The sequence below is a fragment of the Taeniopygia guttata genome, chromosome 3, assembly GCF_048771995.1.
Source record: "Taeniopygia guttata chromosome 3, bTaeGut7.mat, whole genome shotgun sequence".
Lineage (NCBI taxonomy): Eukaryota > Metazoa > Chordata > Aves > Passeriformes > Estrildidae > Taeniopygia > Taeniopygia guttata.
The window spans coordinates 76,490,460-76,516,756 of NC_133027.1; the positions used below are offsets into that span (position 1 = coordinate 76,490,460).

General features: G+C 39.5%; 1 protein-coding gene across 1 annotated transcript in view; it reads right to left on the reverse strand.

Moving 5' to 3' along the window:
* Positions 1–302: 302 nt before the first annotated feature.
* The window catches only part of QKI (QKI, KH domain containing RNA binding), a 478,774-nt gene continuing 452,779 nt past the window's right edge, over positions 303–26,297 (reverse strand). The window contains exon 20 of the transcript XR_012054688.1: positions 303–5,941. The gene's annotated coding sequence lies outside the window, so the exon portion shown is untranslated. The remainder of the gene's footprint in view (positions 5,942–26,297) is intronic.

Here is a 26,297-nt window from a genome sequence, read left to right on the forward strand (position 1 = left end):
AACTTGACTTAGGTGCAAGCCACATGTGTTTTAGAATTGTGTATGTTGTTTGTCTTGCTTGTTTTGCATAATCTGACAAAAGCTACATTGCAGAGGGCCCCAAAGATCCTCTTTGGCATAAATGGCATGATGTGCTATTATGTACAGAAGCCTCTCTTCACCCAAAGTAGCTATTAATGCATTGTCAAGACTTTCCAACTCAACAGGAAGAGTCATAAAATAAGAAAGAAATAAACAGGCTCAGACATGTTTTAATACAGCAGGAAAAAAAAACCAAAAAAACAAAAAAACAAATAAATTGGTAAAAAGGTCAGAAAGATGAAGGGAACAGGGAGGAAGGGAGAAAGGACTGACATGATCAATAGTTTGCCAAAGGAAGCACTGCTGCTATGAGGCCTGCACTCAGTTATGAGATAAGAGGATGATAGACCTACACCACTAGAAGCCACATAAGGTCAGGAAACAACCCACAGAGAGTGTAGGCTGTCCAGTGCACCATGTGGAATAGCAGTGATAAGGTTGTTTAATGGTAACACAACTATAGAAAAAATACAGTTTAGAAGTCACTGTTTAAAATTATGAAAAATAATGTCACTAAAATTGTTATGGGGTTTAATTTTTTTCCCCTGCATTCATTTATAGGCTTTCTTTTTAAGTAAAAATCTCTCTGATAAACACTGGGAAGAATAATTTCAAAATACATAACATATTGGGACAGGGTTACTTAATAGATTTATAGTTATACCAGAAAATTTAGTAACTAAATGTCCAGCAATAAAAATTTAAATAGTTAACTTGGACATGTAGTCCATTTATTTCCTATCCACAAATCTGCTTGAATATTCCTTCCTTATTTTTAATTTTAACTTACTCTGAGTATAATTTCCAAAAACTGTTGGTTGGTTGTGAGCATCTTTCTGTAGGTTTTAAAAAATAAAACAAAAAAAAAAAAAACCCTCAATCAAATCAGTTTGGATTTCATGTGTTATTCACATGGTATTTTGGTATTTCTGTGACACTACTAAATAATTATGTGTCTGTGAAAGTGTTTGGTAGAAATTTAAAGGATTCCAAATCTGCTAAAAAATCTTAAATATTGACTGTTCTGAAGTACATTCTTGACAGTAAACTTTTTCTGCCAGAATATTTATAGGAAGTGAACATAAAATGGACAGAAACACTGTCAATAAGAAAAAATGAAAAAAACCTTGCTAGTCCTTTTCAGACAACAGCAGTAGTTCATTATCTCCCTCTTCCAACTGGTTAAAAATTCCTATTCTAGTTGTTTTTTGAGGGTATAAACCAAAGCCATGTTCTAGTTACCTTTGCAAATCACTATAGTGCTTAATTGGGGTTTTTTCCTTAAATTTTTTCCTCTGTGCAGAGGAAAGCAGAGAGGGAAGTTTCCACTTGGTCCCCTCCTTGCCACACCTAGCAGAAATTCATAGAGGTTTTCAATATCTTTTATGTATTCCCCTGTCCCTTCCCCTGCACCAGAGTGTGAAGTGTCTGCATATGATATCATTACTGGGGATGAGCTTTTAATGAATGCAATAATGTGAGCAAAATGGCCTTTTCAGCACCTGCTGTGCCAACTGCAAAGGCTGCTCCCCTTCATGGCCTGTTGGTGCTGTGGTTCCTCACTGCAGGCATGGTGACATGGAGAGCTGTGTGACACATCTGTCTGCCACTGGCTGAGAGGAGCCTCAGACCTCTGCAGGAGTACAAACCTGTGAGTGGAATTGTGCCTGACTGTGTGAGGGGAACCTCCCATGAAAATAGTGGGAATGGGAAGGGGCAGTGTATCCATACCCAGCCTGGCCTACTTTTTCTGAAACAAAAAATAAAACTGTTGGAATCTGTGGTATTGATGATTCCGAGATTGAAAAAAGTCTCTGTCTTTCATCCCTGCTGCCAAAGAAGAAGCCATAATTCGTCTGTGCTGTTTTCAAGGTTGTTTATTCTTGCTTATCTCTAACATGTTCTGCTGCCCTGCCACAGGTCTGTCCTGCAGGGCAGCGTGCGGGGCTCTGCTCCCAGTGGGATGTTACAAACATTATATACCAGAAACTACCTGTGCTGTATTTACAATAATGTGCCAATATCTGTCACCTACGTTGAACAGTGTGTCCCCAGTCTAAACCAATAGAAAAATGCCAACACCACAGTGAAACATGGAGGACATGAAGAAGGAGAAAAAGGGCAAGACACACCCAATTTCCTCCATCTTGTCCCCTTTGAACTCCTAATCTAGAATCCTAAAATTTTTTTTTTGCACCCTTACCGCACTTATATATTACTTATATCAAACACTCAGAGCTTGTAATTCATCCTGTAAGATTGAAAACTCTTTTCCATGGACAGAGATCACAGACAGTGTCTCTCGGGGCTCTGTACAGAGGGGCTCCTGACCCCCTGCCAGGGTCCCAGACCTGCCAGGGCAGCCAGAGGGAAGCCCTGGATTCCCACATAAAACTACATAACTACATACATGTTCTGTTGTCACTCCCAGATTGCCTTCTCTCTTTGAGAGTTAATAGTATGTGTATCCCTTTGTAGCAAATGCTGTAGTGGGAATTAATGCTTAGGAGAGTCCACACAAGTGCTGGAGGTCAGAGAGTCAAAGATACCCTTCTGTTTATCCCCTTGCAGTAAGGCAGGATTTAAATGCTTATTCTGAGATTCTCCCTTGCAGCCTCCCTCGACCCAGTCTGGAGTTGGCTGTGACTAATTAAAAGAGAATAAATATGTCAGTGGTGACCCCAGGGATAATGCAGAGACAGGTCTTAATTTCCAGTTTTCAGATGTTGAACTGTGATGAAATGGTAACAGTGATACAGCGCTTCACAGTCCTATTAATTCTACTTTATACAGCCAGTGTACAAAATCTGATGGAATGAATGACCTTGACTGTACTTCCCTTCACTCCCTAGATATAGCCCAATATATCCTAATTGGGACAGATACCACTGGCACCTCAAACAAATGTTATTTGTCCAATCATAATGTTTTTTAGCATCATAGCATATCTGCTGCTCTTATGTGCCCTTGCTGTGACCAGTACTTCAATTTTCTGGAAGAATCATCACCTACTAATCACAGTCCTACTAGTCCTTAATTTTCAAAATTGCATGCATTCCTGTATCAGGAACTTACACAGAAGAAACAGTGAGGACAGCACCACATTTGGTCTGTGAGGAGACACCGTATCAGAATTTGCCATAGCAGCAGGCACTGTGATTTAGGAATCAAGAGGCAAAGCACCAAAGTGAAGCCATCATCAGCTAGCCTGGCTGAGCATATAAACCAGTGAACAAGGCTGCCAAGCTGAAGGAGCACAGAACTCTAAACCTGCCTTCAAAAACACCACAAGGTGCGAACTTCAGGCTTGTCAATCTGTGCCACTGTCCAATACTACAATGAATAAATCATTATGTTAGAAATTAAACTCAGCTTTCATCCTGCCTGGGATGGTGCCAGCCTATGTCTGAAGCATGCCTGAGGGGACAGCAAGCTGCGGGATGGTGAACTGAGCAATTCATGACAACTTGTGCTGCTGCCACCCTTAGCCATCCTAAGTGGGTCAACAATACAGAGTATGTTCAGAGAGGAGACTGAGACAGAAAAATAACTCAGAAGTGTATCTTTTTCTTTGCTGTGATTCCCCCCCTGCTCAGTTCCTGGGAACATGACACACATTTTGTAGATAATAGGTGGCAGGGAAAATGTCATGACCCACTCCCTATCCTTCATTGTGCATTTGCCCACATTTGTTCATTTGCCCCTTCTCTATCTCCTCTTGTCTAAAGGGCTTTTCTCATGGCATCAGCTGCTTTGACTCAGTTACTTTTTATAACCTACACAGCTTGTTTGTTTGGTTTTTTTAAGATGAGGATGGGGTTATTTCTACGCCATGTCTGGATTTGAGAAGCTATTTGTAAAAGAAGGGAGAGCTAAACTCACACACAGGTGAACTGAGACCCCAGTGCACATGAGGGCATAATGTGGGCTTCTTATTTATGGGAGCACAGATGAAGGGGAGAGAACTCTGAAGTCACTGGTTGACTAAATAAATAATCTGTGCCTATTATATGCCTTCAAGCCTTACAAAGGAGCTACATAAAGTGCCACATAAAATGTCATTTGATTTAAATCCCTGGAGATTAGTCAGTTGCCAAACATCATGATAACAAATCAACTCTGATATCTAAAGCACAGAATCGAAAGAAACTGACCATCCCACTGAACTGCACAGGATCATGAAAAACTACATATAGATGAGCTGAATTCAGAAGTTTAGTCCATTGGGCACTATTCTCTCACCTACACAAAGCACTTTCTGTCCTCCCCTCATTCCTACTATACTGAAAAGGGGCTTGTGTGTTGAGATTTTCAGGCAAAATTTTTATGCCAGTTCTGCTGGTGTCACTGGAGTGATGAGTTATTAAAGCAGTATAGCTGTCCGTAAAATTCAGCAAAGAGAAAATACATGTACTGGCCCATGTACTGCTTTCAAAAAAAAAAAAAAACAACAACCAAAAAAAAAAAAAACCACCAGCAGGGTTAGGACGTAATGAAACTTATATCTTTTATTTCTGACAGAATGATTTGCTTGTAAGCACAATGTTTCCAACGTGTGACTTTAGCAAGGTGTTAAATTATTTTAAGGAAATCAACCTCCTTCTACTTCCTTTCTATGGAAACACGAACTTACTGAAATTGTTGCACTTTTAAAGCATAAATCATTGTGAAAAATAAACTAATAAGAAACATATTTGTTATCTACTTTCAGGCTTTTATTATTTCCAGTCTAATATTCTGCGAATGACTAATCAGTCTGATAACTTTTAGGGATAGAGTTTGCTATTTTGGGCTATATCCCTAGATGAAAGTTATTTCTATAGCAGTTATTCTTAGAAGCATTTATGGAAGAAAGGGAGCAAGTGAAGCACCAGTAGAGGAGTGACTCACCACAGCACTACTAATTGCCAACCAAAAAATAAAGTCTTTTGCTTTGTGAATCAGACAATCAGCTGCATTTAAAAAAAATCCAAAAATGCTATATATTTGAGAACCAAACACTGCCTGTGATCTTTTGATATTAAAACTATGTGGGATGGGTGCAAAACCAAAAACAGTGACTGACAAACATCTGAAATTAATCCTTTCGAGATCTATATCTCTCCACATCATTTACCTACCAACCCAATTTCCCATCGCTCTTGCTTCTTTCTTTATCATCCCTGCAAAATCTGTTTGCCTTTGATTTTTTCATCTTCTGTTGTTCCCCAGCTTGAAATATGTTAAGTAAAAGGCAGCTAAAGGGACTGCTAACATCCTGCAAAAATTTCAATTTCTAGGTATCTGGCTAGGATCCAGGCAGGTCAGTGGCATCTGAAAGTGATCACCACCTCATGCCTGCTTGCTGACCTCAGTGACATTTATTGTGAACTGGCCACAGCAGTAATCTCAGCAGGAATCACCCACTTTTTTCTGCAATCAAGCCATTGTCTCCCTTGCAGAGTCCAGGTTGTGGCAGGGCTGTCTCAAAGAAACCACAGAAACAGACACCTTCATCTTCCTCTTCCTTTTAAATATATTAAAACAACACATTATTCTTATTTTCCAGTTTATACAGAGGTAGCATGAGACCTAAGGCTGTCCAGAGCTGTGGCTCTGCTTAAATACTCTGCAGATGACTTAAAAATAAGCATTACTTTATGTAACTGAATAAACTAAATAAGTATGGGTAAAAAGCTCAGAGTTTATTGAGGTGATACATATTATCTTTCTCTCCAGGCGACTGGTTTGCTTGTTGTGTCCAGCGAAAGAGAGAGAGAAGAAAAAGTCTCCATGTCTCATGCTGCAACCTGATCATAGATGTTTCCAGGAGAGCTGAAGAACTGTTTCCCCCTTTCTTCCTCTCTTCCTATGTTGTGATCTGTCAAAACCAGGAGCTGGTTTGTCCTTTGCTCTTCACATATCTAAACAGAAACATTTTTCTCCCTTCCCCTTCCCCTTCCCCCTTCCCCTTCCCCTTCCCCTTCCCCTTCCCCTTCCCCTTCCCCTTCCCCTTCCCCCTCCCCTTCCCCTTCCCCTTCCCCTTTCCCCTTTCCCCTTCCCCTTTCCCCTTTCCCCTTCCCCTCCTCTTTCCCCTTTCCCCTTCCCTCTTTCCCTTCCCTCTCTTTCAGGACTACTTGTGAATATTTTTGTAGTGCAAAAGCAAGTCCTTCATCCCCTCAGGGAACTTACACTACCATTAGAAAATGAAGTTTTCAATTTCAGAGAACTGTATTGTCAGATTTCCATTAATGTTTTACCCTTTTCAATACTCATGAGAAATCTCTCTACCTTTGTTTTTCATATTTTTCTTTCCCCAAGAAATCCCAGCTACCAATATGAGAATTTGGCCCTTTTTTTTTCACTTTCTTTATTCAGCAATGGACATGAAAATAGGATCTCTGTAGGTATAAACAATCAAAGGGAAAGCAATTTTTAAAAAGAAACCTTTACTTAAGGGAAAAAAATAGCAATCCATGGTTGAAACTACATCAGGGATGTTTGGAGCCTGCCTCGACATTTTGTAGTGCTTAGATAGCCAATTGAATTTATATCATGAATCAGGTTAACCATGATTTAAAGGTCTTTCTATTTAAACAAACAAATCACAATTGAGCAGAATTTTATTCCCAGCATAATGTCATCTAAGTAATCTTGGTTAAATTTTTCCTATTCATTGTGTTCAGGTGGTAACTTTTTATTATTGAATATTGAATTAATTTGCTTACAGATAGTTCCTGTAAAGGACCAAGTCACAAACATTCAAATTCAGATATCTAAATCTGAATTTCCACTGCTGGAAAACTTTGGCTCATTGTTGTGTAGCCTCAAAGAGGGGAGATGACATTTATCAGTTTGTATCACTGAGGGAACTTGTTCCTGACCTGGATGTGGGAGTTGATGCACTGGCTAGAGGCAAGACACATCACAGCCCCTGGTCTGGTGATGCTCTGATGGGTAATGGTTCTGCAGCTTTGACTCACAGAAGCAGACCCAGGGCTCAGGCCCCATCCTATACTCCTTGACAGCAGGTCCAAAGAGAGGAGGATGAGACTACTTGAAAGGGGAAGGAAGAACTCATGCCAGCAATTAAAAGCCAGGATAAATAATTTCCTGCATACTTTCATCCACCTGACAGGCCAAAATGAGCAAATCTTCCTCTGTTGTGATGGCTCTTCATTTCCCAAGGCTCCTGCAGAAGAGGCATACTTCCAAACTTGAATCATCTAATGCAGGCACTGAGGTCCTCTACATATTCACCGGGGAACAATTCAAAGTGCATGAGTAAGGAATATCTTGAATAAATGAAGCACTTTAGCATGAATACAGACATAGTGTGTCAGACCAAAGAGCCAGCTAAGCCACCACTCTTCCTTTGACATAGCCAACAGCAGATGTTTGGGGAAGAGCAGAAGAGTAGGACATTCATATCTCAATTTTCTTCCTCAGTTACTTTTTCACCTACCGATAGTTATATATCACGTGGATTTCCTAATGTGTCCATGGTTTGTATGAATTTAGAGAAGATACTAATTTGCCTGTCTCTCTTTGAACCCAGGTAAATATTTAATGTCTTCAATATCGAAGGGCAGGATTTATTAAGTATGTGAGAACTTTCATGGGAGATCACTGTGAAACTGTGACACTGCTGTCTGTGGAAGCAAACTTGGGAGGCATGAGTGAAATTGGGAAGCAGATGACAATGCAAGCACAGAAATATTTTTCTAGCCCTTTTCCTACCTCTGAGATGTACTCACAGATTCTTGCTGTATGAAAGGAATGCTGAGTGCAATGTAAAAATGTATCTGAGTTAGATGTGTGGAAGGTTCCAAGCTGATGAAGTGCATAGATCAGATGCCACATACGGTCCATCAAGTTTTTTGATGTGACCATCTTAAGGACATTTCTTATCACATCTGTTATCATCAGAAAAAATAGCTGTCAGAAATCCAAACTAAGCTTGCACAGGGTCTAAGGAATGAAGAAATTGGTTAGTGTTACCATTTAATTACTAACAATCTACTGGGCAATTTGACATTTTTCCATAGATTTTACTCTTTTTCTCTTTAGAATTTTAAATTCTAAAGTGTAAGTTCAATTTGAAGTCACATATGCCCAATGATCACTTTTTTTTTTATCAATTTCTTGCATTGCACAACAAATCTGAACTCAGCTTGCCATAAAATGTCAGCAACAGATTCTGTTGGTTGCAGCACTTTGTGCTGTGACTGGAGTTGTTGCAGTGTGCATGAATTCAGTATGAAGGGAACTTGTTATTTACTACAAAATCATGGAATCATAGAAGATTTTAGGTTGGAAAGGATCTTTAAGATCATCAAGTCCAACTGTTACTCTCACCAAGTCTACCACTAAATCAGTTTTCACAGATACAGTATAATGACCTTGTGGAAAGTATGATACCAATTACAGGGTATAGAAAAGCTTTAGTAACCCTTTGAATCTTGTCAGGATAGACACTCACTGCAGTTACTCTAGTTTTTAAAATTTGTCATTCATAGGAATATGTTTTTGGTTCTGTTTCTGCTACAAATAAAATTATCCAGTAATGGATTGCAGAGATCTTTTAGCCAGGACACACTGAAGCTACTAAAAAATGTGCAATTGGAGGAGAGCTTCAGTGAGCTATGAAAAGGCATGCACTCAAGAAGAAACAGCATTTGGATGTGTAAGAACTTAACCTAAATGATGTGTAGGCTGGACTGTCTTGAGCCATGAGCATGGCAGGCAACTGCTTAGGAGAGGAGATTGCTGGGATGTTGCTTGTGCCAGTAAATTTTGCTTCTGCCAAAGTCTCATGCTTCAGACCTGTTGCTGTCTGAGTTAGTTTTGAATGCTGAGGAAGAGACTCAACTATGGATTATGCCAAGATACATCATTATATATCTCTAGCTGTCAGGCAATATAAAATGAGGCAGGCTCTTTCCCTGAGACCTTACCCCTCTTCATGGAATCACAGACTTGCTGAGGCTGGAAATAACCTCTGGAAGTCATCTGGTCTCACCTCCTTGCTCAAGCAGGGTGACCTAGAGCAAGTTACTGAGGACTGTGTCCAGATGGCTTTTGGGTATCTTCAAGGAGGGAAGACTCCACATCCTCCCTGGATAACATATTCCAGTGTTTGGTCACACTAACAGTAAAATAAAGGGTTTCCTGATGTTCAGACAGAGCCTCCTGTATTCCAGTTTCTGCCCACTGCCACTTCCACTCCACACCAGAAATTGTACAGGCCTGGTCTGGTCTTGGCCCTTCAGTTTTGAGGTGGCTAATTCAAGACTGCCTGCATGGCCATTAGCTGACTTGGTAGCCCCTCATCAAGAGTTAGCTCCAGATTTTAAGTTGCTTCAGGACTGTAAACTTGAACTATACAATAAAAAAAAAAAAAAAATTAAAAAAAAAAAAAAGGGGGTGCATACAAATTCAAGACAATCATCAAATCCAGACAAATGTCACTGTATTCTGTCTTCATCTAGCTAGCTAGTTTCTGAGAAAATTCCTCCAGACTATAAAGGGCAAACAAAAACCATTTGACTTATATCCAGTCTACAAGTTAAGTTGGTTTTATCCTATTTTTCAAGCCCTCTTTATATCTGATTAACTAGTATCACCCAAGAGCCAGACCATTTGTTCAACACTAACTGCTTCCAAAACTTTTCAGTTAGTATCATTTAGAAAAACTGATGTCAGTTCTATAATGAAACAAAGGGTTATTATCATCAGAGAGCTGTGTAACAACATTTAATGCTGGGATTGATACTTGCTGTGTAGCTAATGCTAACAAAAATTCCTTTTTGTTTCTACATCAACAGCTTAAAAAACCCTCAATTCTAATAATGATCAAATATGTAGAAGTACAGATGGCATTTTCTTACCTTTGCCTTTACAAAATTCATTAAAAGATCAAAAAAGATTTGTTTAAACCTGATCTTTGTCCCATAAATTCCAAGGAGCCACAATAAGCAAATAATTCATAGTTATAACTGAGATTTTACAATACCAGTGCACATAGTAAACTACGTATACTAAAGTGTGATTTGTTCCTTAAATCTATCTGTATGGACTGCAATACCTTCCTCCATGTGTTTAGGAATTAATTCAGAATGTTGTAAGTTAAAAACAGAAAAAGAGCTTGTCCTTTTTTTTTTCTATCAGACTTGCTAAACAGCAGGCTCAGTGATTTTTTTTTTTTTGTTTTCTATCCTGCCTTTATGTACTCTCAATTGATTTGCTTAAGACTTGAGACAGAGTAAAACTCCATGTATCTGGACAGGACCCTAAGCAAGAGACCACAAGGCTGCACTGTGCCTGGAGAAAGCCAAAAATGATTTCTTGGTTTGGTATCCTGGTCTTGAGCCATCATCATCTCTGTCCCATCTTGAGTGCAAGGCTGTACCTTCCCTTTGCAGGGTACAAACCCATTTCTCCTGGAAGGTCTCTGTGGGGAGGTTAAGCCAACACTCAGGGTTGTGATGTCTATGAGGAATCAGAATCACAAGTCTGTAACAGTCCCACCCAATGAAAAAGGCAGAAGTTGGCCCAATTAAGACACACAGCTGTATTTAAAGTAATTTTTGTAGTTATTGACTTACGTCAGTATTTTCTGCCTATCAGTTTAGATAATAAGCTCAAACTACACAGTGCATTTCATTTAGATACTATAGGCAAGCTTGATTGCATCTTAGCTAATTAATTGAGATTTAGTGTTTTTCTAACACTGAGGTGGACATTCAACCTTTATTCCCTCCCCTTCCCCTCAATTAGAGTAGACATAGTGAAAAAAGGTATAATAACCCCAGAAATAATTGGATTTTGCAGCAGTCTGTGACAAGCTGTCTAACACATATTCATACAGTCCACTCTACTTTTACAAGCTAAAGCCACAGATTGCAATTTATGGCTGCTTCCTGAGGCTGAAATTAGAAAGAGTATTAATGTTGGAAAGAAAATATATTAGCAGAAACACTTGCTGGATCTGAGAGATATGCCTTTTGGCTGAGATCAGTAACCAGAAAGCCCAAGGCTGATCTTTATCAGAATATGGAGTGAGTGCCTAGGAGAATGGATAATAAGTGCTGTCCAGAGATTTCATACCCTTCCTAGAATTGTGTGAAAAATGTAGCCACTGGGTCCCACAAAATTATAGACTTCATTGAGATGAAAGCTTCAGTTTGCTTTTACTTAACTAGCAATAAAAATTTTGGAGCACTAAAAGTTGAAAACTGCTGTTGTAGCCATCAGCTTGTAGGCGTAACATGACTTGTGCCCACTGAATGAGGTAGTTTTTATAGGGACTTTTTTTCCTGAGGTGTTTGCATGGCACCCAACACTGGCTGGTTCCCAAGCTCCAGAGGACAGCAGCTAATTCTCTGGTGTGCCAGTTAAGTAACCATAATTCACAGTGATATCTGCCACAGTAAGACTCCACAACAAATATATGAGTCTTGTTTGTTGGAACAACAAACAAAACTCATATGATCATGTGGATCCTTCAGTGTTAGCTCTGGTGAGGAAGTATATATTTTCACTCCCTTGAAAACAGGCTGAAGGCAGGAAATCAGTCATTACCTATGGGCTTTCTTGCTGGGAGATCCTAGAGGATGAACTCAAGGAATTGTTCCCCTTTCTTGAGGGCTGTGGCCTGCTGAGCTCAGAGCCATCACATCGTCTTGCCAATGGAAGGAAGTGGGATGTGTGTGACCTGTTACAGCTTCAGAGGGCTTGTCTGTTAGAAAGTTCATGCCCATGTGCATTGTTAAGACTTCTGATGTATTCATTTGGATGCATCTGGACCACTGGGAAAAAAAAAAACAAAAAAAACCCAACAAAAACAGATCCAGACTGAAGGGTGTCTGCATACATGCTTAAACAGGATTTGGATTGGATTTCTGATGTTAAGCACAGTACAACCACCCATTTTTGTCAACTAGAGCCTATATTTTCATAACATGCTCTGTATTACATATATGTATACTTCACTCTGAAATGGCAGAGAATGTGCACCTGATGGATGTGCATTATTTATGACCTGTAAAACAGAAGGGACTTGCTAGATATGCCCATTCAATAACAGGTCATTGAAGCCAACAGTTGCTCCTTTAGTCATGTTCAAGTGCTGGATTCTGTATACCATTCTGCTGTACAGACTTTGCCACAGCTCATAACAAATAGAACTAAAACAACTGTAAATGCATCAGGAAAATGGAGAGGTGTCCTTGACATCATGGGAAAACCTCACAGAGGGCATTCAGATACCATACTCATGTTATGATTTGTTTATGCTTTGCCAGGTAATGTATCCAGAGAGAGAAAACACATCACATTTTAGTAGTTCAAATAAAATAAAGAATATGCATACCCCTGACTTACCCATGCTCTTGGGGCACTCTGTGAGTCAAAAATAACAAGTGACAAAATGAGTGATATAGGATGCTTCAGAGGAATAGGTAACAGGTAACATCCTCACAGGAGCAGGCTACTCACTATTCAAAGTGATACACATGTGCTTGATACTGTTTATACAAACTTAAATAAGGATGATGTACAATTCACAGTGGGCACTGGTGAATGAGGGGGAGAAAAAAACAAACCTCACTTTATTTAAGCATGGAGGCAGATCTGTTAGCTGAGCTTGCAGAGACCAGCCCTGATGATCTTGTTATAACCACAGAGAATAAGTTATTTCCTAGGAAACATAGTTAACTACTGGTCTGCACATTCCCTCCATGATGCCTCAACATAAAAGGGATCCTGAGGAAAAGGTTTTGTGAGAAGATGACTACAGATCTCATCTTGATCTGAGTTGCTGAGCTCATGATGACTTGAGGCTTATACCTGATGTCCCAGCACATTCATGGAAGCAGCCTGAAAATCTCTGTACAGCCTGTGTGAATGCAGTGCCTGGCACTGCTGCCTGCTGGCACGTCCCTGTTGAGGTGCCACAGCTGAGACCCAGGATCAAAGCATGCCTTCAGTCTGTAAATCGGGGACACTACACACAGTATCTTCCAGTCAGCATGCAAGCAGAGGGGAAAATGTGAAGGAAGTTACATTTCCTGTAACATATTAGGAGCCAAAACCTTCAAGCTGAGAAGTTTTATCAATCACACAATTTAATTAAAAGGAATAATATATACAGTGAAATAAACAAAAATGGTGAAGTGCATCCTAATAAAAACCCAGGTCAAGATTTAGGACTCTAAGAGTCCTAAGAAATGATTTCAGCCCTTTCTCTTCAATCATATGCAGTTTTGCAGTTCTTAAAAAAAATGACAGAGAGAAAGAAAATACTTCCACAACTCAGTGGTTATTTGGAAACAAAACAATTATTTTAGTGAATAATATACATGCATACCAAGATATAGCCTGGGAGCTGACTGCAGCCTGAAGCCTGCTGAGCCCCTATAAAGTCCTGCAGTTGTGGAAGATCCCATTTTTTAGGACCCAGTTCTCTCACTGTCTTGTATATCTCGGTATGTAAGACTTTCTAGGTCTTTTTCAGCATCTCAGTAACAAGTTCTAATTATGTATAAAAGAACAATATCACTGCCTACAAAACAACTAGTGAGTGCTAGTTTGTGTTATTTCATTCTTATTTCACTGAAACATTGTCAATAAAGCCCAGAAAATGCAAACCTTAACAATAGCAAGAAATTAAGGTCCTCCTGAAAATGACTCAGCTAGAGGAGAAAGTAATAAGTGCATTTGCTAAGAAGAGACTTTATTTTTATTTCTATACAAATAGAAGTAACATAGAAAATGCATTAGTAACCTTCAAGTTATATTTCTCTTATATACAAGTGCTGGATTTTAGATCAAAGCTAAATTGTTTCTGATTTAGTTGTTGGCTTTGTAAAAAAAATTCTTGAGTGCTTTTTAGTGGAAGTGCACTAGCATTGATATTTTCCCTGGCAGAGATGAGTAGCACTGCTAAGTGGATAACAAATTCTTTTCTCTGTATTAAAACTGTAAGTAGCAGTTAATTTACAGGCTTTCAGAAAAAGTAGGGCAAAAAAAATGGAAGTTAAAACATTTTTTTTTAATTTGCCACAGTGCAGTTTTTTGCTGCCCATCTGGGATTTGCTCTGCTTTGAATCAGAGCTGTGCAAATCAACATGAACTCTCTCATAACTTTATAATTGTTCTGTCTACCTATACACATACAAAATGGATGAAAAGTAATGGAGTGATCAGGGGATAATTATACTAAAATTACATGTTACATGACTTTTAACAATTATTCAGGAAATTAGTATGCACTTAGATAATAATGTTTCATGAAAACATTATTGTTAACTGGAATATATTCTGTAATTTTCTTAGTCTAAGAGTAGCTTTCATTATTTCCCACAATTTTTTTAAGCCCTTCAGTTTTGGGGAAATAACAATTTGCAGCACTATTTAGCTGGGGAACACAGAGTATTATTTTTAATTCTAGTACATTACATAGCAATCACTAAAATTCTGTAGAATTGGTAGATATTGAAGCCTACAAATATTGAAAGGTCTTTTTATCTTTAGGTCTTGATTTGTACCAATATGAAAATAATAATTCTAATACCAAATGAAATAAATGCCTATTGAAATGAGAATATAGCAACGCCTTGAGCAGCCTGGTCAAGTGGGAAAGGGCAAAGGGTAAAGGGGATGAGACTATTTGATCTTTAAGCTCCCCTCCAACCCTTAACATTCTATGATTCTATGTTATATAATTCTATGACCTACGGGTGTAGCCTATCAAATTTGAAAGGTATCAGTGCCTATCAATAGGTATCAAAATTGTTCAGTATCAGTGGCTTTGAATTTCAGATTTTGGATCCCTATTGGTCTCAAATCCTACTGCTATCAGAGGATTTCTAAAGACCAATATGCATTTCAAGACAGATGGCTATCAAATGCAATAAAAGCAGTTTCATTGAAATGTATGGGTTCTACTAAAATTAAATTGACTTTAAGTAAATATGACGTAGTAACAACATTCTTTTCGAAACATCAGCTGATGGTGCTTTGAAGATGACTCACAAGCACAAATCCAGATTTATAACATGGATTCATAACAGTTCCTGTAAGTAAACAGGTTCTTGTGGTGAACCAGACTGTTTTGATAACTGCGCTGAGAAGACTTGAATTTATACATATTACAGTCAGATGTGAATTTGCCTGCTCTACTTAGCCTATTTGTTCATATTTAGAAATTTACAGGTAATGGAGGATCTCCATTCCTTTCTAGAGCAGAAAAGATCTCTCTCTTTAATTTAAAATTGTTATCCCTTGTCTTATCACTATCTGCCCATATAAAATATCCCTTCCCCTCTCTTTTATGAGCTCACTGTAAGTACTGGAAGGCCAAAATGAGGTGTCCCTGCTGCCTTCTCTTCTCCAGGCTGAACAACCTCAGCTTTCTCAGCTTGCCTTTGTAGGAGAGGCCCTCCAGCCCTGAGAACATCTTTGTCACATTCCTCTGGACCCACTCTGACAGATCTTCATTTTTCTTGTGCCAAGTACCCAGTGCTGGATGCGGCACTCCTGGTGGGGTATCACAAGGGCAGAGCAGTGGGGGAGAATCACCTCCCTCAGCCTGCTGACCACGCTGCTCCTGATCCAGCCTGAGACGCATTTGGCCATCTGAGCTATGAGCACACACTGTTGGCTGATGTTCAGCTTTTCACCCACCAGAACACCCAGTCCCTTCTCTGCAGTGATGCTCTCAATGACTTCTTCTCCTAGTCCATACTTTTGCCTGGGGTCACCCTGACCCAGCTGCAACACCTTGTACTCGGATTTATTGAACTTCCTCAGGTTTTCATGGGCCCACTCCTCAAGTTTGGTGCTTCTACTCCAGACTTTGAGAATTGCAGTGGAATAAGGGAAGGTAACTGAATCTTCAAAATAAACAGACATAACAGATCATGGCTATGCAACAAAAACATCAGCCGTAAGAACAGAGAGACTAATTTTCAAAGGCACTAAGAGACATATTTCTTTTTAAAGCTTCTATCATACATCATTTTCATGGGTCAGTCAAGGAAAATGTGAAAGAAGAAACCTCTTTCCCTCTCTGAAGTCAAAACAGTAAGAGAGAGGAAATGAGAGAAGAAAGGATTAGAGGCTTCTTCAAAGAGGCTTCTTCTTCTGTCTGTGAAGAGCCTAAAACTGGAAAATAGTCATGCAATACAACATATTTGAAAAAATATGCTCTTAAGAACGAACATAATATTGAAGAACCATATTTTCATTCTTCTCCACTATTGATGACAACAAAAAAGTTTGAAGGATAGGCTGATGATTTAAGGCAAAAAGTAATATAAAGATTAAAAGGCAAAGAAATAAAAAGTTCTTTTTATTTTTTTATATATGTCTGCTGTAGGAGTCAGCTTTTTCAGAAAGAAACCTATATAAACAACCTCAAAAATATTATTGCTGTTAAAGCAAATTCTTCCTAGTCTTTAAAAAAATTTGTGGACAAATCCTTTAAATAATGTCAGTTCTGTTTTTCTGTTTCATCCTTTCTTCTACCTAAAGTTATTAATGGATAAATACTGGGTTTGCTAATTTATTCATTTTGTAAATCTTGAAAGAACATGCTTTAGTTGCTTGTAAGCCTCTTACTTTTGGTTAAAGTCCCAGATTGATAAATATATTTCCTGAACTGCAGATGACTAAAAAATAAAAATTAAATCAGAGGATCAATGCCTTATTCTTGATCCACAATGTGCCTGAGGAAGAAAAGTGGCTCAATTGAATATCAACGGCAAAACTCCATTGACTTCAACAAGCCAAGATTCAGTCCTTGTTCTTTGTCATTTTGCTGATATGAAAATTCAAATATTGTGTCTTATATAAGGCCAAGCTCAGAAAATCATGACTTTTTGAACATCAAATAGGAGAGGGGGATAATAATTTTTGCTAACTGAGCACTTAGAAGTGGAATCAATGCTTTCATTCTTCATGGCACTTGCCTTTCATTCTTATCTAAAAGTAGTTTTCTCCTATCACTCTCGATATTTTTGTCTCCTGTGCACCAGGCTGCAAATCCATCCTGAGCCTTAGCTCTCAAGGTTATTGTCTCAAATATGGTCAAGCTCAATGTTGACTCTACACTGCCACCGTCTCACCACTGCCTGGGGTCTGTGTGAAACACCCAATGGGGTCAGTGCAGTCCCAGGCAGATGCTGATTATGATACAAGAAGTATGACCAGAAATTACATTAACGACTCTATGAGTTTCCACGTGGCAAAGGACTGAGGGAGCTGCAGCTGACAGAATTACTCAGGCACCACCCCTTTGGCTGGTAATGTGGACCATAGGTGAATCTAACATGAAACCGTTTAGTGAACCAACACAAACTGGTGAAGGGCTTTATTGCCCCAGGATGCCAGCCTAGCACCTTTCACCTCCACTAGAAACACAGCGAGCTGCACACAAAGAAAGGGCTTCAGCGGTCAGGCAGGGCATTGTTTTACTTTACAATGTGGCCAGGGGGTGTGAGCTCTGAACTCTTAGGCCCTGGGGTAAAATAAGTGAAAAACTCATTTTAGAAAGCAGCATGTAAAGCTAATAAAAATGATTTTTAAATCTTTCCCCTGAGCTCTGGAGCAGCCTTCCTGGCTAATGGATGGCTGCACAGCTGCCTGGCAGAAATTGCAAGCTCTCCCACTTTCATGTGGGCAAAATGGGAGAGGCACTACAGACTGATCTGAAAGATGCTGAGAACATTTCTATAAGTATGCAACTGATTTTCCTCAGTTTTCTTTGTTGTCTCAGGCAACTTCTGAATGATTTTTCAAGTAAATTTCACACTACTCTTCAGATAACTCATTCAGCTCATTTGGCTTTATTTATTCATTCCTTGCTAGCAGACGTGTCAGAAATGAGCAACTCAATACAAATAGTAAAACAAATACGTGAAATAAAATTTTTAAGGTAAAGAGAAACAAAGAAAGAATTTATTGTGTTTCCTTGATCCCACTGGCAAATCCAGAGGAAAGTGAACAGTCCTGTCTCTGGATGATGGCTGAAAGAGGGATTCTCATTGCAGAATGTGTTCATAATTTCTGCAGTTTGCCATCTACCTGCCTGGGTACACAGAGGAAGACATCACTATCTGGTAATTTCATTCAACATTCCACTTCTGTGATTCATCTAAATTTCATAGTGTAATAAACCTTCCCTAGATACATTAGCACCACTAGACTAGAATATTTTACATTTACATTTGTTATCTTGGAGAGAGCATTAGTATTTTCTAGTCAATGTAATTTACATGAATGCAAGATAACTTTCAGTGTGAAATACTCACACGGAATGTATCTGGAGGTAATAATAGCTATGAACTTTACTTATTTGTTATCTCCTAGAGGCAGATTACATTTTCTATTAATAAGAATAATCCATAATCCTGAGATTGTGCTTCAACACAATACCTTTGATAAACATTACCCAAGTGCCAATTTTCTTTGTCTCTGTAAACGGGTAGGTCAACACTGATGCTGTAACACTGCAATCTATAAAATCTCTGCTCCCCATGCTTCATCCCTGCAGAAAACTGGCTGCTGGTTATCCTTCTAAGGAACCCATCTAAGGAGCAGGAGCTCATTGCTTAGCCTGATAAAATCTCTGCAGCTGGGACTAGCACTTGCCATGCCCAGTTGCACACAAATTGCATCAAACCCACAAAAAATCCAAAAAAACCACAAAACCCCATACCAAAGAAACAAAAGTACTCATAGATAAGAAAAATCTGAATAAAACTCAGCACTTCTTCTTTCACAGAATCTTCCTTTTGGTTTCTCCCACTTCTTTTCTGCTGTCTGTGCTCCTCCCAAACTCCTCTCCTGCATGCCTGCTTGGATCTTCTCCAACTCTTATCATGGAGCTACCACTGGTGCCACTTCTGTCACTGAGGAGGCCAGTGCTGTCCAGTTACTTGGATGCCATTTCTTCTCTTCCTCACCTGAGGCTCTCTTTGCTAGTGTGAAGTGCCTCTTCTGCATTTTATACTCCAACAGAACTCTGCCAGCTATACCAACTTAACTTACATCTTGTCATAGTCATTTTCAACCAAAGACCCCACAGGAGACATTGAAGACGTGCAAATGCTTCTCTCAGTCCCATAGGGCTCAGGTGTTTCAGCCAGATAATCATCATGGGCAAGTCAGTGGGTGTTGGTCTGATTCCCAAGGGATTCCAGGAATGGGCAGGAATCAAAGGGAGCTCCCTGGGCCACCCAAGCAGAGCCAAGACCCTCAGAGTCGTATTAAGTGACAATAAAAGGATTCAACTGTGGACCAAAATCCTGTGCAACTGTAGCCGCTGGGTTTTACCTCTGGCTGTGCAATCGGGGATAATAAAAGGAAGGGATCACACACTACTTTTAAGAGGCCTGTAAAATCCAGTTAGGGTAAGCTAAGCACACAGTTTACTGATGGGAACTTTCTTAAAGGGCTCACAAACTTACAAAAGCACCACTACAGCTAGACTGCATCTCTCTGGGATACAAGCCCATCATATTATTTATTTGTAATGGTAAAGGTAAGGGGGTCATCCCTCAAGGAGAGGGTGCCTCTCCTGGGGATGATGTTTGTATTAGAGCCCTTGAGTATGTGACTACTTCCCTCTTGCTTTGCAAGCCTGGATGCAATATTTTCTTCATATTTTTTAGCTATTTTATTACTATCTTCCAAAGGAGAAAAAAGACACAAATTATCCAAACACTTAGACATCTTTAGATGTTACAGTTCAATAGCAGTTTACTGGCATTTTGGTAAATTGTGCACAGCAGCAAGCCACAATTAAATGAAATCTTCATTCTTAATGTCTATATGTCTCTAAGATAAGACTGCAGTTTTATTCTCCTTAGAATACTCTATATCTTTATTAAATGCACATGTCATTACACCATAAAATGACTGGCTCCTCAAGCAGACTCTGAAAGATGGGTGCATTTATTTTGCTCTCTGCCTCAGATTACAACCAGAAATGCCTAGAGCAAGATTCTGTTCCTGCTAAATACTGAGCAAACTGGGACATTTCTCTGTTTGCAGATCTATCCCATGCATCCCATAGATTTGGGATGGGGAGCGGGGCAGGAATAAAAAATACACAAGGGGGAAAAAAAGTGCAAATCAATAAAACCTCACCAGTACTCTCCTTGCCCCACTTCTTGAAAAACCCCCTTGCTTCAAGTTGTATCCATAAATGAAGTGAAATTCTCCATGTTTAAGTGTCCATCTTATTTCTAATCTGTCAGACTCAGCAGCATCATTTCAAAGAGATGGAAATATTTGATAGGAAAGAGCTGATCCTCCATCTCATGATGGCATGACCATGTTGGACAAGCTGGGACAAAAAGACCATGGAAGTGGTGCTTGTCTGTTTGCCATGCCTGCCTTGTGTGAGCAGGGAGCACTGTAGAGAAAATCTACCCCAACCTCTGCTCCCACATTCTGTCTGTTGTGTGTGCCTGTCTGAGCAGTAATTCAAGCATCAGCAGACACTGGCTGGCCTCCAGCTGAAGCTGGATGCTGCACTTTCCTTCCTGCAGGGATAGGCATCCCTTCAGGGGTCTGCTATTAGCAGCCAGGTGAGGAGAGCCCAGCTGAATGCGGAGCTGGACAACACCTTTTTATCACAGATATCCACCACTGGGGCATGCAGGGGAGTATACAGTGAGAAGCATGAGCCTGAGATTTGCCTCTCCAAGACAATCCTTACCTCAGAGAAGCTCAAGAGTTGCTACTTCTTTTCCCTTTATGCTCTTCTGAAAGACCTAAGGAGCTTTCTGTGCTCAGTGGAGGGCAAAATGCATAAAGCTCCATATGTATTTCTCTTTTATTTTTTTTTTTCTGACTTATATTCCTATACTGCTAAAAAACCCAAAACCAACCAATCAAAAAAACAAAACAAACAAACAACCCAAAACCATACAACAACAAGCCCTCCCAGAACAAACAAAAAACCCCACTCTAAATGAACAGGAAAACCCCAAACAACCAACGCCCAAAAACAAACCACTTCTCCCCCCAGAAATTTCCCAGAAGAATTTCATTGGCTCCCCAGGAAAATAACAAAGTAGATAACCAGTCTTGAGAGATCCTGAGTTCCCTCTGCAAGGTGCAGTGCAACGTCAACCATATATGGCAGACACAGGGTGAGAGGTGATGGCTGGTGATAAGTGTAGGATCCACCCCAAGCAAGCATCACTGTGGCAAGCTTGGGTCCTTGGAGGAGCTCAGGAGTTAGAGCTGAGAAAAACAATGCAAGAACCAATATTCCCACACTGACAGTTTGGTATAATTGATTTACAACTGCCACGAGCTACTGCTGGGTAGTGTGGTGTTCTGCAAAGTAAAGACCTCCTGACAAAAAGGCATAATTTTCACACAAACCAGAAAAATTAAGAGTTGGCTCTCAGATAGCTCTAGCTGACTACAGGGAACACCGAAGGTAGCAGTCTATTTATTATATTGCATCTGACATTATGAGAGCCTGTGTAATGTAATTATCCATAAAAGTCTCAACAGTCTGCCAATTGTTCCTCATAGGTACACTTGTTTTTAAGACAGCTTTTCTAGACATCCATTACTTACAGCTTTCTGCTTGCCTTTATCTGTTCTGTAAACATTATTTTGCCATGAATAACTGAATGAAAAAATTTTGAAACCACACAAAATCTACTGTTTTAAAAATACAGATGCATTGTTATTGTCACAATTTTTTTTAAATTTAACCATCTGTTTAGATAGGATACTTGATGTATATATAACATATCCTCTTCATTGTTATGCTGGTATGGGAAAGTTCATTTGCAGGCAGTGGGCTTTTCTCTGGACCCAGGGAAACATGGGTCCTGGCCTTTATTCTACTGGCCTCTGTAGCTTTACTGAGAAGTATAAGGAGCTGTGCTTTTGCATGGAGAGAGGGATCTCACCCCACAAGGTTTGGCAGTACACCTTCTTAGGGTTCTAGCTCTCTAATTCACAGAAGAGGACCACCACTCTTCAAAGATGAATACAAGGAAGAGTATTATGATCAGCAACAGACTGAGACACTAAAGACTCCAAATGGCCCCCATTTAAAGAAGATTTGGATGGTGAGGATGTTTTGAAATTTATGAGTAACCTGTTGTTGGTTTATAATATTTCAAACTGTCTTTTTTCTGCATTTTATGAATTAAAAGATACCACCACTACCTCCTCTGTGTCATGTTCTCTTTGTTCAGGTCCTGCTTCCCCTTCAGTATGCTGCCTTTTGTGGATCTAATTCTTATAGAAAGTCTTTATATCTTATAAGAAGCCCATATATTTAAACTGGAGTTATGATTCATTGTTGGCCACTGGTAACTTAAAAAATATTCCTAAAATTGCACTATACTGCAACTGGTACTTAAGAGTTGTCCTTATGAGACGCACTGGATATTCACTATGTGCTTGCACTAATCCAGCTGCCCCACATCCAAAACTGGATGGGCTTTTCAGATGCATAGGCCTTGCTGCATATTAACAGTGCAGAAGTCATACAATCATAGAATGGTTTGGGCTGGAAAGGACCTCAAATTTCATCTAGTTCCAATTTCCCTGCCATGAGCAGGGATACCGTCCATTAGACCAAGAACCCATCCAACCTATCTTAGTCGATCTTTGAATTCATTCTCTGCTTTCCAATTATGTTTCTTCTTTTAAGAGATATACAGAGAGGACTCAGATGTTTTTTGCTTCACATATTGTCATGCCCTTGTAAACCACACCTGCTGTGTGAGCTGTGCTTTCCAACTGTAGGAGGACATTGTGTAAGATTACTTTCTGAACACAGCATTGGCACCAGCAAAGTCCCTCTTTGGACTGAAAGAAAGTACAGCAAAACAAAAAGATATTGAGGGAGGAACTCTCCCAGCAGCAACTATGGGACCTGAAGCATGCTATTTCATAAGGCATATGCTTCTTTTGGTGCACTGTGTGCTAATCCCTAGAAGTGTTCTATAAATGGAATGATAGCTAAACATGAGCAAATCTTAAGAATAACTCAACTGTTTCAGAATCTCATTACATTTTTAACTTGATTTCAGTCTTGTTCAAACTCCTTTCCAAAAAAGCCAATTCAAGGCTGCAGGCAGCCTTGAAAAACACTTAAAACCAGAAGAACATGGGAGACATATAGCAAAAATTTGTTTCAAAAGGCAACATTTCATCCATCTATTTTATCCCCAAGTATTTCAGAGGCAGTTCTGTCTAGTGCATAGGAAACCATTAACTCAAGTAGGAGCAGGGCTTGACTCAGCCACTTGGCAGTGCCTTCCCATAGCCAAATGACTCCACGGTTTACCTGTCCCACTCTATTTCAGACTCACCAACCTATACTGATAACCTTCTGGGGCTGGTACTGCCTATTTTCATGTACCTGTCCTCTGTCCATAGGTGCATTCCTAATGAATAAGGCTGCATGCACTGTTTTTCCTTATAAGACCTCTCGTTTCTCTCAGCAATGGAAAAGAGGAGCTAATGAAAGAACAGAGGAAATGTGAGATCCAAAAAGTATCCGGAAGAGTTACAGGAAGGGTAGAAGCTAATGTCACAAAGCCATAAGGCTATGGGAAATAATTTGTTCCAATTTTTCTGTAATTTCTTATGTAATAAAACAAGACCATAGGGAACAGAATTTCCAGGAAGAGACTGGAAAATAGGAACAGCCATTCTAGGAGACACACTGGTGATGATTAGCAGCTCAAAGTTGCTAATCTGTTAGATGGTAGCAAGAAAGAAATTAGGTAGGAAGAAACCTATATGCAGACAACCTACCTAGTTTGGGAGATCACGAATCTGACATCTCTTAAACATCTACTTCTTTGAGCAACCCATATGTTTTATTTCACTAGGGTTTCTATCTTAGAAACCAAACCACTACAACATATTTGTTCACTTAGTTTGTGTTCTGAGAAATTCCTCATGTCAAAAGTCCCTGAAGTTTATAATTAACCACAACCGAGCTCATGCACTTGAAGATGGATGAAGCTGAAAGAAGAGACATAGCCACAGAGAGAAAAATATTGTACTGAAGGCTGTTAACAGGGAAAAATGCTGTCACTGTGAATAAAAGCCTGTATAAAAGCAATGTTCAGGAAAGGGTCCCTGTCTGGTGCCCCTTAGGCTTTACAGTCAAGCTGTGTGAAAAGCCAACTTGAAGGGGCAGCTCTATCTTCTCCTGCCAAGGCCAGGAAATGCTGTTATAAAATCTAGTAGTCTTCCTGGAATATTTATTAGGAGTTTGGAAAGATTGATTTAGCCACTGAGGATAGATATGTGAGCATCTGCTGTAATGGCAGTAAAAAGAATTAGACTCATCAGGAATAGTAATTCATAATGATAGTGGCAGTGTTTGCTCTTTGAATATAAAGAATCTCCTAGGCCCTTCAATCCAAGTGTAAGTAACACTACTATATACAAGAGAAGCCTCCTTTTTTTTTTTTTTTTTTTTCCCCATAGCAACAGTTGCAGTCAGAAAAGGGCCCAAACCTGTGAGCCTCTGAGCACAGGACTGGATGATTGTTAATTGAGGCATTTCCTTTTCTGATCACCTCATACTAACAGAAGGGCATGTCATCACATTTGTAAAGACACTTGAGAAACTGTTACTGTCTGAAAAATTGTAGATGAAGGAATCTGATGTACAGATCTGGTAAAACTCAACACCATTTGCTGCAGTACTGACATAACTGGATTTTGGTTTCCTAAGGAAAGAGGAGACGTGAAGTAGAAAAGGTGGATGCCTTCTCTTCTCCACCTGGGATCCAGGGAAAGGAAGCCTGAAGATGGTTTGTTTCTTTGTATGCCATTAAGGAAAAATAAATCCTGTTCAAAATGCTATATTTCTATCCTTTCTGAAGTATGACCAGAAAGACGTCCTAACATCCTTAGTAAAGATGAATCACATTCATGAGGAAGTCACTCAGATTGGGTGAACCTCTGCCTCCTCCACCTCTGCTACTCAGGTGAAGCCACAGTACATATTTTTTAAGAAGAATTCTCCATGCTTACTCTTAACAGTCTTTTACATTTACCAGTAATAAGGAGTCCTAAGGAAAGGTGCTATAGATCTTAGTAGAAATAAACCCAACCTTGTATTGTTAAAATTAGAATTTAAAGTGATATTTAAAATACTGAACCACAGATCTAATTCTCCATAAAATTCTACTCAAGATCTTGAATAAAACTGCGGAAAAGATTGCCTTTTTAACTGTAAAGAAATTTGCTGTAAATGGGTGCAATGGTGTACTTTAGAGCCCTGGAGGCAGTTAATTGCGCCTTCCCTCCAATTTTAGCCTGAATATTCTTTGCTAAGCCCACGCATGCAGCTGAAAGAACAGCTCCTGGAGTACCATCCTGATCTAAAACTGAATCTCTGCGTGGTCATGCGCAATGATATAGCCAGAACAGCGTGCTTGTGACAAGTGTTGCATACAGGATGTTTAAGAATATGGCTGCAAAAGATTAGCAGCAAGCAGGTTCTTGCTTAAAATCAGATAGACGTGGGAAACAAATAACGTGGGAAACAAATGGAAATGAAAGAGTCTTCAAAGACCATTGAAAAACCTCTTCGTTCATAGGAAACAGCCCACGTTAACAGTTTAAAAAAAGGACCCATATTTATTTCAGTCAGCATTGACAACCTTCTTCCGTTGTGTAGTAGTTTCCTTCTCAAATAGTCAGGTGCAGAACACAGTCCTACTCATCAGGAGCAAAGTTGACAGAATCTGCCTCTCACTTTGGCACATTCAGCATTTCACAGACTTTATACTGTATATCTGGTGAGTCAAGCACCCATTCTGCCAAGCCTCCATATGTAAATGCAGGCTTACCCCCACTGGCACAGCATAGCAGAAGATATTCCCAGACTTATTTCTTATTTATCGGAAAAACATGTTTATTAAACAACCATACTTCAAAACACAACTTTCTTTTTCTTTTCTCTCCTTTTTCCCTATAGCCTCCTAGGATCTCTCTGGCACCAAAAATTCCCCTGCAATTAAAGCCAACAACTGAAACTCAACCTGAAGTCCAGATATAGATTTCACACCCCTCTGGAGCAATCACTGAGAATTTCAGGGATTTAAGGAGTTTCAAGAACTGCCTGCAAAGAGCTAAATCTTATAGAAGCATTGCTCGTTCACCGCCTGACACATTGGGACTGTACTTTTTATTTTAACACTCATAAAATATATACAAGGGCT